The sequence below is a fragment of the Canis lupus genome, chromosome 6, assembly GCF_048164855.1.
Source record: "Canis lupus baileyi chromosome 6, mCanLup2.hap1, whole genome shotgun sequence".
NCBI classification, from domain to species: domain Eukaryota; kingdom Metazoa; phylum Chordata; class Mammalia; order Carnivora; family Canidae; genus Canis; species Canis lupus.
In genome coordinates, this window is record NC_132843.1 from 35,529,309 (window position 1) to 35,542,302 (window position 12,994).

Below are 12,994 nucleotides of genomic sequence, written 5' to 3' on the forward strand. Positions count from 1 at the left end.
AGTGCTTTCTTTTAACACCACAAAGACCCCACCATATATCTTCATTTACGTGTATTGTCTTCTTTGGTAGACCTCAGCATTCTAGAGAACACATACTTTCCCTGCCTCTATCTTTATTTCAAGAAATGGCAATACTGCTGTATACCATTTGTATACTGTATAGTCGTTGAGTGGTTGTCCTGTGCCTCATAGCTTGGTCTATGTGTAATAAAACTTGACATCAATTTATTCGGGCAGAGACCTCTTAATATACCAAGCTGTCACTTCTAGCTTTCCAGTTGAGAGACAAGATGGTTGACATTTGCACCAAGATGGATTGTGTCACCTGTTCCCCAAAGTGAGAGAGTAGGGACAGAAGTGAAGCCAAAGGTAATAAACAATACAGCAGGTGTTTTATTCTTTTCTTTTCATAATTGCTAGATGAGACCCTAAAAATAACTGACCAGTCAAATCACTTAACTGAAGAGGTCGAACTATGAAGGTCCCTCTCTCATTGTCCATTCTGTTTTAACTGGACAAGGATGGTGGTAAAAGGACCCCTTTGAGCTTGAAGGTCTCTTAGACACTTGGCAAAAAGCTGATGCAAAGCATTTTACCTAGGATGTTGGATTTCACATGGATGTTGTGGATGCTTCCCAGATAAAATGTCTAGGTTAAAAACTTGGTTTATGAGTAATATACTGTACTGTGCATGAAATTCACAGGGTTAAATTTGGGCTTGTCTTTTTAGATACCTAGGTCATGGTAGGCTGTATCATAGCCATATTACAGAAACTATGTAGGAAAATAGTAATAGTTAAGACAGAGTATCTCCATGCTGAAATACTGATTTTTTTTACTACTGATTTTTTATTACAATGAGATTTAGTTAAATTTATAGGACCATGTTTTATATACATGCACCCACAAAAGTATGTATGTATTAAAGAGGTATTAAACCAACAGTATTAAAGAGGTCCAAATTCTGTTGGGCATATGTAGTTGTGTAGGGAGAGAAAATGAACTCTAAACTGACTATTGATATTTGAGACTGATAACTTCTTTGAATGAATTGGATTAAATAATTGCATGAAGATCATAAGATACAATTTCCTTTTGATTTTTATAAATTTGCTTTACAGATTTCTTTTCATTCATTCAACAATAATTTATTGAGTACTCATGATGTGTCAGGCAAAATGCCAGGTTCCTGACATTAAGAAGCTCTCAATCTAGTGAGAAAGCATGTAAACAAAAAGGTTTTCTGAATGTAAGTTTCAATAGAAAACATAATAAAAGCCTCCTCAGCTAATGTAATTCAAACCTGTGTTTTCTATGTTCAGAAAGTTAGTTAAAGAGAAGAACTGTAAGAAAAATACTTACACTATAAATGCTATCCATTTTGCTTAAAATGATAATTAACTAGTTTTAATATAAGTCCAAGGACTTTTTTTATGGGTTCATTAATTGGAGTTTCACATGGTCTTCTTACATAAATTACATCTAAATACATTATATACAATTTCCAATTTTATTTTGCTTTTGTTTTAAAGAAGTGAAAAGTTAAAAATACATAGATACAATCTGAGTTTTGAACACTTCTATACTTTAATGTTTTTGCCCCTACTCTTACAATTTTTCACCCACCCCTAATTTGACTTGCTTTTATCAAGTCTTTCTAAACCAACGGACTTTTCATAGAAACAATATCTCCTTTTATTTCACACTTACATTCCATTAGTTTAAATAATATATTATTGAATTGCATAATTACAATGAAAAGCCTGACTTCCATAAACAAATTTGGGAAGGAACATGGTTGATTCTTGGGAAGTGTGCCATTTGAATGCTAGTAGGAACTGAAGTACATGAGTCCACTAAGTAGAAGAGTACCAGCCTCACACATGCAATGTGTCCTGTCTGCTGTTGTACAGGAGAAAGATTTGATGGGCAGAGTAGTGAAAGATTAAGGTAGGGAAACAGCATGGGGTGGAATGTATAGGAGTATACTAAGGAGTTAGAGACTTAAAATATAGAATACATGATTTATTAATTTATAAAAGTAAGTGGAATACTTTCTATGTATATACTAAATGAATACAAAGGAAAGCAGTGAAAAGCCAGTAATACTGTACATCACTTTTGGCAGAATAACCAGGTCAAGATTAATTCTTGCCTAGAATATAAAATATAAAAAGAAAAATAGAAATTGTCTTCCAATTAGAAGCCTTGAAGTAATGCTGGTTATATGAAACAGCTTTGTACGTCTCAAAACTCAACATTAAAAAACTCCAACTAGAAAATGCGCAAAAACATGCACAGAAATTTCACTGAAGAGGATAGATAGATGGCAAACAAACACATGAAAAGATGTTCAACATCATTAGCTATTAGAGGAATGCAAATTTCAAATGCAGTAAGATATCACTACACTCCTATCAGAATGGCTAACATGGAAAATAATGGTGAGGAAAAATGGTGGCAAGAATGCAGAAAAACTGGATCATTCACAAATTGCTGGTGGGATGTGAAATGACACAGCTACTCTAGAAAACAGGTTGTTTATTTTAATGATTTTATTTATTTGACAGAGAGAAAGAGAGAGAGAGAGAGAGAGAGAGAGAGAAACAAGCAGGCGAATGGCAGGCAGAGGGAGAGGGAGAAGTAGGATCCCTACTGAGTAAGGAGACTGATGTGGGGGGCTTGATCCTGGAATCATGGCCTGATGCAGATCATGGCAGATGCTTAACTGATTGAGTCACTCAGGAACCCCCTAGAAAACAGTTTCTTTCAAAACTGAAAATCTACTTAACATCTAACCCAGAAATTTCAGTCTTGAGTATTTATTTCAGAGAAATAAAGACTTATTGTCATACCAGAACATTATATAAATGTTCAGAGCAACTTCATTTGAGATACCTCCTAACTAGAAACTACCCCTGTCCTTTAATGGGTGTATAGTCAAATAAACTGTAGTAATCCATACCATGGAATATTATTCAGTGATAACAAGGAACAAACTACTGGTATACACAAAATGTGGATGAACCTTAAGGAAATTATGCTGGAAAAAAATCTTAAAAGATATATAACATGATTACATTTGTGTAATATTCATGCAAAAACCTAATTATAGAGATGGAGAACAGATTAGTGGTTTCCAGGGATTAGGGTTGTTGAGGAGGGTATGGAAAATGTGACTATAAAGGGATAGCATAAGAGAAATCTTTCTTAATGGTACAGTTGAGTATATTGATTGCGGTGGTGGTTATACAAGGCTACAATATGATAATATTTCATAGAACTTTACACCCCCCCCACATATAAATGAGTGTATATATAATTGGTAAAACTGTAATAAACTCAATGGATTATGCTAATGTCAAATTTCTAGTTTTAATAAAATAGAGTCGTATAAGATGTTAACACTGGATGAACATGAGAAAATGGTGTACTGGACATCTCTGCCCAAATCTTTGCAGATTCATCCTGTGAATCCAGTTATTTCAAAATAAAAAGTTTTTTTTTTTTTAACTTTGTGCATGGGTTATAATTTTGACATGTCCAACCCACTGTGCCAAGCATCAATACTCAACGGATGTCTCTCACCTGGTAGTACCTCTATGTTGGTAATTTTCTGCTAGAATGTGGAAAATCTACTCAGTATTAAATGTAAGTTTGAACCCATAATACATGTCATGGATACACCTGTTACCCTTGACTAAGTGATAAGCTTAGTGATGGCTGGCTTCACAACTCCTTATATACCTTGTGTAGTATGGGTCATGGCAAGACAGAATTGTTCATGGGAAATACACGTTGATTATATAGAATGTTATCTGACCAATCTCAACATATTAATGCACCTTTTCTTTTTTCAATACAGGACTTGAACTCCCAACTCTGAGATCAAGACCTGAGCTGAGATCAAGAGTTGGACTCTTAACCAACTGAGCCACCCAGGCACCTCACTAATCCATCTTTTCTTTAGGGAAGGGAATATAATACTGCACATTCTAAAATAAACTAACTGAAACCTAAATGGTATCAACAAAAATGTTTTTCTGACTAATAACATAATAAAAGAAATAGCTTCATATGAATATATATGAATTCAAGAAAATTCTGAAGTCATTCCTGGAGTTTCATTGCATACATAAAGTTAGAGCAATCTTCATTTGTAGGCCTATGAAGTGGGGTTTCAGGGTTTTCATAAAGCTGTTGTCTTTTACCTACTCCTCCCCTCCCCCACCTTTAGATGCCTAAACTTTCACAGAAAAGGGATAATGCTTTTCCTTTCAGGTGCAGAAATCAGACATTCTGCAAGCCCTGTGTGGTGGGGATGGGGTGTGGGTGGAGGTGGAGGTGGATAAATGATGACTTAAATTTCTCTTAAGTGTTAGGGTACTGGTATAAGGAACTTTGATGATTAAAATTTGATTTGGAAGGTCTAGGTTCACCCAAAAAGAGGACAGAGATACCTCTGAAGAGAGAGGCAGATATGGAACAGAGAGATGGGAAAAGTGACTCAAAGCAGATCTGGAGACAGAGTAGTTGGTTCTAAATTCAAGTTCTGTTGCTTGTTAGCTGTGTCATGCTTTTGCCCTTTAAAACAGGTATATTCATAGCACCACCTTATGGGATAGCCATGAAGAATACAGAAGCCCAGAGCCACCTTCATAGGGGCCCACAGTCAATGACAGGCTTTGATAGTGGTGGCAATGATGATTGTAGAACTGTCAAACCCTAACTCTACACAGGATGCCTCTCGCATACTCTTTACATTTCCCACCTTGGCTCCCAGGCATGAACAAGTTACAGATTGCAGACCCTGGGCTCCTACAAGTCCCACTTTCAACAAAGAAAGATGCAACTCTATCCAATACTTAGAAAAATCTTTCCAACTCAGTTATAACTCCCTGAGAAGCAATAACCTCTTCTTTTGGTTTTGAGTGTCTCTGGCAGGGTTTAGTGTGCTACGTACACCAAGTGATCAATAAATGTTGTTGACAATCATGAAGAAACTAGAGTATCTTAGGGATTTTTTTGGGAGCATGAAACAAAAACCTAGTAAAGGTAGTTTAACGAGAAGATACAGGAAATGTGCATAAAATCTGTCAGATATGCAGTGGGTTTTAGGCCCAGGACCTGGAAAGCTGACAGGCACAGTCAGTCTTTCTCCATCTCTCTGAGATAGCTTCTCTCCACACTTAAGTCTTTCATTCTCCTTTATGCATTAGAAAATCTTCCACAATGCTCTTAGATTCTGTTCCCCCCATAATGTTGGCTTGAATGTGGCTTTGGTATCCTAGCACTGACTCCAACTCAGAAGAGCTACAGTTTAGTACCTAACACTCTCTGACTGGCTCAAGCTCCATTCTCCTGAGAGACTGACTATACCTGACACACCTCATTCAGGTATTCATCTCTTGTTCAATGAACTGTGACAAGAAAGAGGTCATGTGGTTTGAATGCTGCTCCCATGGGGCTATGGATATAGCAGCTTCTCAATTAGAAAGGATGGGAAAGGAGAGTACAAAGGGTCTCTTTAGAACATGGACATAAATATTTCAGATTTTTTTTCCCTAGAAATCAAAGGAATTTTTAAATTAAATATGAATGCAATTTGCTAAGTAATTTCTAGGATAGGTCTTGAGATTGATCCAATGTTAGATTCAGGTTAGGAGGACTGTCTTCGTGTCTGTTCAGAGTTAGGTGCTCCTTTGCATTTGTGATTTCTGGGCTGGCAGGAAAAGGCCCTGCTTCAAGCACTTGACCTTAAGATAGGCCCATTGTCCTCTGATAATCCAAATGCTGTGCTTTTGTTACTTTTGCCCCAAATGTCAACGAATGTACATTTTCCTTGCCACAGGTTGCCATCTCCCTAGCACCCAGCTCTTCTGCCTTCTAAGGCACCAAGTGCCTGCAGCAGCCCTAATGCGCCACCGTGTTGTGGATTCTGACTCTTCATCCAATTCCCCTGGTCTTATGTTCTTAGTCTCTGGTGCCTCAGCTGCTCTGTGTAGCCCATTAAAGACTTGTCTCTATTAGCCACCAATAACGCACTAATACATTCGTTCTCCTATTACCTCGGACACTAATTTGGTGGAATTGGATAGTGACAGCACATTGATGTTGTTGAAGTTAATGACCCAGCAATTTACAAGATAAGTCACATTAGTAGTCAAATTGATTGTAATCATTGTTTCACTGAGCAGAATCTGCATTAAGTACAGTATGTTGTGCTCTGTCCTTCACCACCCCATTAATGGAGAGAAAGAGGCAATCAGAATCTTCGCCTTTTATACCTTCCCTCAAGTATCTGCAATGAATATACTGAGACTTCCACCTTCTCTTACATCTTTAACAAAAAGATGCTACGAACACATGGGAAGAACAGACATTTAGTGAATCCAACTAGGCCACTCATGTTGTTATGGTTATTTCTTTTATTGGATACTACGTTCTTGGTCTTAGATGATTTGCACTAAAGGCTCCAGGACAAAGTAAGACATGGCTTCTGCTGTCCAAGAGCTCACATTTAAATAAGAATCATGCACCTGATGATGAGACAGTAGAAGACTCTCTGAAATTCCCAGTGAGTGGAATAATCACTTCTGGGGAGGAAGAGATTGGAATAGGCAGGGAGACTGTCATGCTGGGGACAGAATTTCAGATGGAGATGAAAATACTGCTAAGATTTTGATAAATACCAGTAATCAAGTCTTTATCCTTTAATTTGTAACTAGAAAATGTTTAAATAGGTTTACCCCTTGCAGTTATCTAATTTTGTCAGATTATCGTGCCTTGTTTTCCTCCACTATTAAATGGGAATAATATTGTTGGTCTTATATTATCTTTGATAATAGAAGAATAATCAAAGCAGACACAAATGAATCTTCCTGGAAGAATGCTAGCATATAGTAGTTCAATAGAAGCCACTTGATTCCATATCTGATTTAAGTTTTAAAGAAAATTAACAGCTAATTGAAGCCAAAATAGAAATAAGGTGAATAGTCACACTTAAATATCCATTTGGGTTATCAATTCACAAGATATATCCCTGAAATGATTGCTTCATCTGTAGTGTGTGTCTATGGGCACATGAGTGGTATGTATGTGTGTGCATGCATATGGCCATGGATGCAAATCAGGTCTAAAGGCAACGGAAAGAGAGAGATTCTTGAACTGTTCTGAAAGTCAGTAGACTAGCATGGTAGGATGTGAGAGGGAAGGGAGAGCTAAGAAACTGTGTGGTATGACTCTTAATTTTACACATGAAGAAATCACAACCCAAAGATGGGAAGAAATGGATTGCTCCATGACACACAATTAGGAATGCATGAAGTGTGAATTAGAACCCTTGTGAACTCGCCCCTAGAAAAATATTTTTTCTACTACTTCAAGACCCTAAGGTGTCTCCCATAAATGATAACACTGATTATACATTTTGGCCTATTTTCTGAGTATTTAGTCTCATTTCTTAGTTTTCATATACAGTTTTAGAAACCCTTCCTCTCCTCTGGTTACTAGGGTCTTATTCTCACTTCATTTCTCATTTCTCTGAAACAGAGGAACCTCCCCACATCCTAGCCTCTGCTCATCTGAGCTTGAAGACCTTACTTGTTCTGCTAGTTACACAGTCAGCTGTGTTGACTCTGGTAGATGAGCATCCTAATCTGGCCTGAGAACCCATTTCGCCACCAGTCCCGATCAGTCTTCAAGTGACTTCCTTGTCATCAAGAGCTGTCCAATTACAAAGCATCCCATGTCCTTTACAAATTAAAATGATGATGTTTGATGTTTCCTCATTTGAACTCCTGCTTTTGTGCTGTCAGAGAGACTGGGACCTGCATAAAACCCTCCTTTTGACTGGGATGCCTGCCTGCTTGCAAGCCCAAGGACCCTTTAATTAATACCAATGAAAAAGTTAAAAGCAAAGGCAGACAGAAACAATATCAATAATAATAATAATAAATGGGTTCCTTCTAGTCCAGAGAAGCCAGAGGGAAGGGCATGTCAGCAACTTACACTGTGATATATTGTGGGAATGCAACCGCCCACCCCTGAGCAACAGCACATACCAATTATAAATATAAAACATGCTTCACTGCCTGCTGCAAAGGCAGCCTGGCAAAATTGAATGGCAAAATTACTGTCCGCCCATGTTATACTTTTCTATAATCTCATCATAATTAAAAGTTGTTGGGATGCTGTGCTTCCTCTAATCCTTTGCTGGTCTCCTTATTCTTTTGGTTTAGGATTCAAACTGTCGGGACTGGGTTACTGTGGTATAATAGTGACATGAGCCAGAAAGGACCAACAAAGTCATGTTCAAAAATGCTGGTGAGATATGAAGGAAGATGTACAGGTAGGAAATCAAAGTTGAGAATATGTGAGGGAAAGGCCTGGCTCCCAGGGAGGACATCAGGTAATGTGGAAGCATTAGGATAACAGAAATGGGGTCCCTAAGAGTTCTAGGATAAAACAAGAGTGAATCACCAGCCTCAGCATTTAGAGACATAGACAGTCAAAGGGGCAAAAGCAGAAGGTGCCCAGGAGGCTTTAGAGTTTTTGATGCATGAAGCTAGACTTCAGAACTGGCACAAGGCAAGTGGGGGTTTAGAAAGAAGAGTGCAAATGCCAATGGCATGCTAAGGTATGACACGGCTAAAAATGTTAATACTAGGACCCTGAAGTAAGCTGCCATCTGCAATCTAGTGCCATATTTTCTTGAGGAAACCACTATCTTGAAAAGATAATTCCATTCCCATGTTCACTGGAGAATTATTTACAATATTCAAGATATGAAAACCATCTAAGTGCCCAATGATAGGTGAAGATAAGGAAAATGTGATATATATAGACAATGGAGTATTATTCAGCCATAAAAAGACTGAAATCTTCCCATTTATGAAACATGAATGGAACCTGAGGGCATTATGATAATGAAGGAAGTCAGACAGAGAAAGAAAATACTGTATGATCTCACTTGTGTGTGGAATCTAAAATCACTGAACTCATAGGAACAGAGAATAGAATGGTTGTTGCCGGGTGCTGAGTGGTTGTGGAAATGGAGTGATATTGGCCAGAGGGTATAAACTTTCAGTTATAAGATGAATAAGTTCTGGGAGGTTCTAATATACAGCATGGGGACTGTAGGTAATACTATATTATATGCTTGAACATTGCTATGACGGCAGAGCTTTAATGTTCTCACCATAATAGCAACAATAACAAAATGTCAATTATGTGAAATCAGGGATGTGTTACCTAATCTTGTTGTGGTAAACACTGTGATATACATAAATCATATATGATAGATGTTGTGCACCTTACATTTACACAATGTTATATGTTAACTGTATCTCAATAAACCTGGAAAAAAAAACACAGAACATGTACAAAGAAAGTATAGCCTCCAATTGTAAAGTGTGATATGTATCAATTAGACCAAAGGGATTAACTATGCAATATAAATATCCTTACTAATATTTTACCATGTTTTATTACTACTGGGAGAAATGTGTTGAAATTTCCCACATCTCTAATGATGTTCCTGTCAATTTCTCCAGAATCGTAAAATTTTTTGCTTTATATCTTTTTAGGCTATTTTAGTGAACATGTGTGAATTGAGAATCTTTTTATATCTTCCTGGTGAATTGAATATTTTTGAATCTTTTGTCATTGAATCATGACCAACTTTATTTCTAAAAATGCTCATTGTGTTTATTAGCAATACAGCTACACCATCATTCTCTGGTTAGTAACTGCTGGATATATCCTCTTTTTCCCCTTTATATCATCTTTCAAACTTTCTATATCTTTATTAAGGTGTATCTTTTGAAAACAGTCAATAACTAGTTTAGTGTTTATAAAAAATCCTATCTGACAATCTTTGTCTTTCAATTTGTTTAGTGCACTTAAAATTATTATGATTACTGATAAATTTGGACTTATTTATATTATTTGTCTTTTCTTCAGTTTTCTTCTTTTCTTGCCTTCTGTTGGATTGATTTTTCCTCCTTTTCCCCCTTTATTATGTTATTTTTTCATCATATTTATAAACTGTTTCTCTGGTATGTGTACATGTGAGTGTACATATGTGCTTACAGTGACTATTTGCACATTCATTTGTAACAAAGTCTGGTAACTAAAATTTTTACCTACTTCCTAAACAATACAAGGGTCTCATAATATTTTAAACATGCTCAGGGATCCCTGGGTGGCGCAGCGGTTTGGCGCCTGCCTTTGGCCCAGGGCGCAATCCTGGAGACCTGGGATCGAATCCCACGTCGGGCTCCCGGTGCATAGAGCCTGCTTCTCCCTCTGCCTGTGTTTCTGCCTCTCTCTCTCTCTCTCTGTGTGTCTATCATAAATAAATAAAAATTAAAAAAAAATTAAAAACAAAAAATGATCAGCTTCCTCAACTAATATTCCATTGTTCCCTTATTGTCCAGCACCTTAATTTTAGCCAGTTTTCCCACCAAGTAGATATGTTAATTATATTATAAAGTTAATATTTGTTTAGATTTACTACCATATAATTCCCCTCTGTATTCATCCCTCTTTCCTTGCATCCCATACCTTCCACCAGGGGTAATTTTCCTTCTGCCTTGAAATACAGCAAATCATCTTTTTGATGTCACCTAAGAAGTTGTGTCAGTGAAAGGATATGAGCCTGGAGTTTCTTTGCTTGACAGTTTTTAAACAACAAATTCAATTTCTTTAATAGATAGAGATAAGCTGTGCTTAGGTCAAGTATTTTATAATTATGTTAGATCAAATTGGTTGATAATGTTCCAGTTTGGGTCTTTTATATCCCTACTGATTTTTTTTAGTCTGGTTGTTCTAGTTATTACTGAGAGAGAAGTATTAAACTCTTTAGCTTTAATTGCGGATTTGTTTATTATCTTATGCATGGGATAGGAACTGGTTTTGTCAGACTTATTTTCTGTGTCTGATTCACTGTTAGCAATGGGTCTTCTTTTTGTGCTTGAGACCCACAGAGGCTCACCCTGGATGTTCTTGCCCTGATTCCTCCTCATAAACTACTGTTACTCAATACTTGCTGCCTGGTTGGAGGCAGGGGGAGCAGGAAGGCATTCTTTGTTGTCTTGGATCAGCCTTAGTCTTAGGCAGAAGCTTTGTCCCTGGATCTCATGTGTGGGGTCTTCTCCAAGACTCTGCCTTTCTCTCTGGGTGGGGGATCTCTAGTGTTTTGGAAACAGATGTTTTCTTGTCCCTCTTTATTCCCCAGAGATAGAGGGTTTTTCCTGTTCTCTTCCTCCAGCTGTGATATGTGTTTACTTGTACCTTGAAAGTTACAGGGTTTTATGCTATTCTCCTAGAAGCTTAAGTCTTTTGTTCTGTAGGAAAGTCACAGAAGCCAAAACCAGGTGAGACTTTTTGCCTTCCCTGCATTTGCTGCAAATGCTAGTCCCCTGTCTCTTCCTGGATACTTTCTCTTTCAATAGGTTTCAGGCTAGTAAGTTGCTAGTTTTGAAAACTTTGCTCTCTGATGGCTTCAAGAAAAATTATATCTTCAAAGATTACTCAGCTTTTTCTTACTCTAAAGGTGAGAATGATTTTTTTTGAGCTTTCTACATCCTACACAGATGCCATTTGTTTTTATTGTTATAGTTTGCTAGCCTACTTTTTATGGTCTTCTGTTCCCTGAAAATATTTTCAAGAAATGTTAATATTTTTAGACATAGGTATAGTAAACACAGTTATCTCATAGTATTTGTGCAGTATTTATAAAATGTGGAAACTTTGTGACTATATTTTTGTTGTCTGTTGTTTCTGCCAGTTTGTGAACACATTTGCTTGTTTGTGTCTCTTTTTATATTGACTGGGGTTTAGTAATTTTCCTTGAAAATTTATTTGTAGTGGCTACCCAAGTTGTAGGCTGAAGATACTTTCCTCCAGAAGAGGTGTTTTGCTGGATCATCTTAAGTAAATTCATTACTTTAAGTCAATTCTTGCATGGTTTGAGGTTTCTTTCATCATCCTGGGGATTTAAAGGTTGTATATATACCATACATGTCTATCAACTTGGGATTGGACTGATTCTTTCTCCTTTCTGTCTTTCATTCACTTCCCCTCTCTTCCCTGGTTCTCCTTGATAACAAGGCAATTATCCCCCAGTTTTAGGAAGGCAGGCTGTCAGGATGAAACACTCCAGAAAGGCTCATTCATACAGACACATCGAGACACAGGAGTATGGAAACACTTGGGTCCAAAGAATAAATCCTTTATGATAAAATATCATACGTATCCTCACAGAAGATCATAGTCTGTGGAAGACAGGGAGACAAAAAGGGTCTCTTCCGGGACCCTCCAACCTCTGATATTAACCATCTCTTTTACATAGTCAATTCATAGCCTGACCCAGAAGACCAATTCCGGCGATGTAGGCTATTAATAGGAGATAACTGGCTGCTGGAGCAACGATTTGCAGGTGGTCTAAGAATTGGAGGGTAGAAACCTGGGCAGGACAGCATTACCACTTTGTTTGGGGACTAGGCTGGGAGTTTCAATTGGCTGGAATGCATTCTACCAAAAAGGTCACTGAGACTTGGCCTGAGCCCAGCTTTCCAGAGCCAATCAGTGGTTTCCTGGGCTTTTCTGCATGCTGGTTACTGAAGCCTTTTTTCAATAACCCTACTCTTCATATTCTCTATAGGCCATCACAAAGAACAAATGTTGATCTTACAAATTTTTTTTGACATAAAAATCTATACCTCTATAGCTCTCCCTAAAGCAAGACAGAGTTCAGAGTTTATCAAAATCAATAAAATTTAAGGAAAGGAGTATCATTACAGCTTGGCAAATCAGGAACATAAATAAGAGTCAGCTTTCTCCATTTCCTACCTTCTAGTAGATGAAAACTTCAAGAGCTGAAATTATATTTTTGTTGCTCAGACTTGAGGACTCCAGGATTGGTCTTTGAAATTCACATCTTGGCTTTGTTTCAATTTGTTAAAATCATGAAACAAAAGAAGAGATTTTC

The 12,994-nt window shown here is 37.3% G+C and overlaps 2 long non-coding RNA genes across 4 annotated transcripts in view; one reads left to right on the forward strand and one right to left on the reverse strand.

Annotated features, from left to right (window-relative positions):
* LOC140635209 (uncharacterized) overlaps positions 1-4,082 on the forward strand; it is a 50,648-nt gene extending 46,566 nt beyond the window's left edge. The window contains exon 2 of the long non-coding RNA XR_012032581.1: positions 3,866-4,082. This is a non-coding gene — a long non-coding RNA (uncharacterized lncRNA). The remainder of the gene's footprint in view (positions 1-3,865) is intronic.
* The window catches only part of LOC140635206 (uncharacterized), a 49,464-nt gene that overhangs the window by 31,977 nt on the left and 4,493 nt on the right, over positions 1-12,994 (reverse strand). The window lies entirely within an intron of this gene.